The sequence below is a fragment of the Mus caroli genome, chromosome 7 (assembly GCF_900094665.2).
Source record: "Mus caroli chromosome 7, CAROLI_EIJ_v1.1, whole genome shotgun sequence".
Lineage (NCBI taxonomy): Eukaryota > Metazoa > Chordata > Mammalia > Rodentia > Muridae > Mus > Mus caroli.
Genome location: NC_034576.1, coordinates 144,085,043 through 144,089,549, shown reverse-complemented (window position 1 = coordinate 144,089,549; position 4,507 = coordinate 144,085,043).

The window sequence follows — 4,507 nt, the reverse complement described above, 5'->3', positions numbered from 1 at the left end:
CTGTAGACCAGGCTGGCCTCGAACTCAGAAATCCGCCTGCCTCTGCCTCCCGAGTGCTGGGATTAAAGGCGTGCGCCACCACGCCCGGCTCCATGCATGTTCTTGTCTGTGAAATTGCACCTGTCATTTTTCAGCTGGGATGCCTGGTGTTTCCTCTCCTTACTTTTCTGTGTATCCGAAATAAAGGTGACAGAAGTGGCATTCCCAGGATGCTCCAGGGCCTGGGAGCACTCTCAGGGTGCCCCTCAACCTGGGAGCACTGTCCTTCATCCTCTGGCACCTGCTTTGTTGGTTGCTCAGTGGGTGCTTTTCTCTCTGTCCTCCGAGGCTCTTTCTGCATCCGTTTAGCTGACGCTCCTCCTTCCTTCCGGTTCAGGTTCAGTGGGTTATGTGAGAGACTCACTGAGAGATGCTTTTAGATGAAAATCACCTGGCGCCCCTGAGGAAGATGCTGCTGCCCTGGGTTCATGCTCTGGGTTTATATAGATTGATACTTGCATTTTTAACACCGATTTCGGTTTCTAAAGATTTGTTTATTTTTATTTGAGTGGCTTGCCTTCATGACTATATGAACAATCTATGCATACCTGGCGTTTTCAAAGGCCAGAAGAGAGGATACCCTGGAACTGGAATTAAAAGTAACTGTGAGTGGGCTCTGGGAGCCAAATCCAGGTCTTTGGTGTTTTTAACTGCTGACTCATCTTTCCAGCCCCACATACTTTTGTTTTGTTTTGTTTTGTTTTGTTTTGTTTTGTTTTGTTTTGTTTTGTTTTGTTTTGCTTGAGACATGGTCTCACAATGTAGCTCCGCCTGGCCTGGAATTCACTAGGTAGACAAGGCTGAACTCTCTGAGATCCACCTGCTTCTGCTTCCTACTGGCTGGGATTAAAGGTGTGTGATACCACATCCAGACAGTTTTGGTTCAAAACTTTTGTCTAGCCAGCTGTAGTACAGCAATTGGAAATCTGAGGCAAGCAGAGGACCACAAGAAACAGACCACAAGAAAGACCTGGAAAGCATAACAAGACCCTATCTCAAAAAAACCAATAGCTTTACATCTAGGTTTACAAGCAAAGCTGGCTTGCTGGCTTCATAGTGTGGATTAGAATGTGTTCTCTCTACTATATTCTGCAGAGCTGATGTTCTTTCTAAACTATTTCTAGAATTTACCAGGAGAACCATTTGAGCCTGAGGTTTCTCAGTGGAAACGTTTTATTTAGACTTCTTTAATAAGCAAGGGCTAACTGTTCAGGTTGTCAATTTCCCCTCTGGGAAAACTTTAGTCATTTGCTTCTTTCATGGAATTTGTCTGAACCAGGCCTGGCGGCACAAACCTGTAATCACAGCACTCAGAAGGTGCAGACAGGAGGTTCATGAGTTCAGGACCATCCTCAGCTATCTAGGGATTTCGAGACCCTGCTCCAAAGTAAAGCAGTGTCAACAAAGGATTAACTTCGTTTTGCTACATTGAATGCAATGAAAGTCATTGCTGACATCACTTGTGAGTTTGAACTCTGTAGAGCTGTAGTGATGCCTCCTCGTTCGTGCCTGGGACTAATAACTTGTGTCTTCTGGCTTTTGTTTCCAATATGCCAGATGTGCATCAACTCCACTTGTCTTCTTAAGATGCACGATTTGGTTGATCTCTTCTATCCCCTATATATTTCCTCTCCCTACCTTGCTTACTTAAAATTAATTTTCTTCTGATATCTAAAGGAAAGTGCTGCTTTCTTTTCTAATATAGAAACTTAGTTCTGTGGTTTCCCCTAAACGCTGCTTCAGCTTCATTCCACAGAGCATTATAGGCTTTATTTTTATTTACTGCAAAGGACTGTGGAATTTCCTCTTGTACTTCGTCTCTGAAGCATGGGTTATTTGGTTGCATTTAGTCTACAAACATAAACGTTTCAAGATCTATTTTTTTAAAAAAACAATTCCAAAGATTTTATTTTATTTTAATAAATAAATGCCAAGGCCATGAGTTTGGTTCATTCCCTCACTAGCTCTTAACTTATTTAACCATTTAATTAGTCTACCACTTGGTTAGTTTCCTCTCTTCAGTCCTGGCCCACCTCTTTCTTAGCTTCTTCCTGAGTTCATCTACCTGTTCATTTCGTGTTTTCTTCTCAGTCCATCTCCTCATCTTCTAGGTCTGTCACCCCTCTTGTCTCTCATTGCCCTCCCCAAGTCTCTCTTTTATCTCTTACTATTTCCCAGAATCTTCTCTCTCTCCCTACCAGTGTCCCACCTCCTATTTCCTGCCTCAGCTCATTGGCCAGCAGCTTTTTTATTGATAGGTAATGTTTATAAGAAATTCTCTCTACATTCCCCCTTTTAGGCCAATAAAAGTCTCTTTCCCTTGCATCAATAAATTATATACAATATTAACAATTATTAAAACCGTCAGGTAAGAATTATATTTACGAAGTCTAGTCCATTTGTATTTGGCAACTTTGAAGAAAGTACTCTATTATCTATCTCGATGAGTTAGATTTCTGTACTTACATCATTTTCTATCATAACTTGTAGTAACACTTTCTATTATAACTTATAACATTTTGCTAAATCTTAAAAATTTAAGCTTAATTGTGAGACTGTCTAGTCTTCAACCCCATCAGAGATCTGAGAAGTAATAAATATTACCAGAGTATGCCGGAAGTGTAGAGCAAGCAGAGAAATGACAGAGAAAGCTAGCTTCCTAGACAGTCCCCCCAAATGTCCCTGAGTCATAGGAGAATCAGCCTCAGCCTTCTGTCCCAATGTATGACAGACTTTTTGTGAAGCAGGAATCCTGAAGGGCTCACCTACCTTGTCCTTGCAAAGCTTGGTAGTCACTGACCTCACTGAATCTTGTTCATTCCTTTTGGACATTAATTTGTCTGCAATTGATGCAAGGGTGTTTCAAAGATTTTTGTTTTATTTTTAGTTGTGTGTATATGAGCATGTCTCTGTGTGGGTATGTGTGTGAGTACAGTGTCCAAGGAGGCCACAAAAGGTTACAAACAATTGTGAACTCCTATCATGGGTGCTGTGAACAGAACTGGGGTTCTTTGTAAGAGCGGCAAACATTCTCAACCTCTTGAGCCATTTCTTGCACCCCCAGATTTCCCTCTTGTACTCTGATTTCAAGTTTAGCTCCAGTTTTACCAGAAATCATACTTTTTATTATTTTAATAAATTCAGACTTGTTTTCTGGTCTAAAATATAGCCTGTCCTTGTAAATGTATGATATGCAACTTACATATTCTGTTGTTGTCTAATATATGTCTTAGTAAATATAATTGGGTGATAGGGTCTTTCACACCTTCACTACATTTTTATTTTTCTATTGAATACTAACAGAGGGATGAAAAGATCTCCAGGTATAATTTGGTATTTGTTTTATTTTTTATGGTTCTATTTTGGCTTCAAGTATATTTTAGCTCTGAAATGAGTCGGTAAACTTCCAGGGTTATATCTTCTTTTATGAGAGGACCCCCACGCCCCTGGGAAGGTCCCTGTTTCCCAGTTATGTGAGCTCTTGCTCTGCCTGGCAGTGGAGAGGCTTTTGCTGCCCCTCCTGAGCTCAGACAGGTTAAGTCCATTTCTTTCTGGAAGCAGCTGCATGAGATGCTTGTATAGATCTGTCCTGAGTCTCGGAGTCTCTGCAGCTCTCTGTCGATTGTTCTCTGTGCAGATCTCTCCTCCCTGGTTCTGTTCACTGAAAATTCTCTCCTCAGCTCAGGGAACCCTGGTCTTTGCCTCAGTTCCCCTTCTTTGTGCTGCAGCCCAGAAACTCTCCTGACAGCAAACAGAGACAATTATAGGGTTCTCACTGCTTGCTGCTTGTCTCCCAGGGTGAGCTGGCTTTCTTCCCCTGATACCTGATGCCCTGAAAACTGCTGCCTAACCTATTTTTCTGGATTAAAAGTAAAAGTATGCAAGTGGTTCTGTAAACATCTGCTTTGTTGCTTCTCCCTGCTGCACAGCGTCCCATAGTGAATATCCATCACCGTTTGCTTCTTCATTTCTCTAAAGAGGAATAATTAAGCTACCAAACTACTGCTACACAAATAACTGTGCAACAGTCTGAAGTGTGCTCCCCTGTGAGCCCCAGTGAGAGTGTTTACCGAACAGACTCCAAGGGAACTCATTAGGGGTGTCTTTTGACTTCCTTAGGCAAGCCTATCATGTCTCAGAGATCCTATACCGTCTGTCTCCCATTCAGTGCTTTCCCTCTCTACAGCAATCACCTGCACTTGTTATCCCCACTTTCTAATCGTTATTCTGATAAACACAAGTGGAATCTCAATGTTGTTCAATTTCTCCTCTTTATTGGTGAGTTTGAGAGCCCCTTGATGTATCTGGAAGCACTTGGGATTTACCTTTATGCTTTCAATTTACAAGAGAGATTCATTTAACCGTAGCTTCTTTATTCCTTTTGATATTTTGCAGTTATTTATTTATTTATTTATTTATTTATTTATTTATTTATTTATTGGTTTTTCGAGACAGGGTTTCTCTGTGT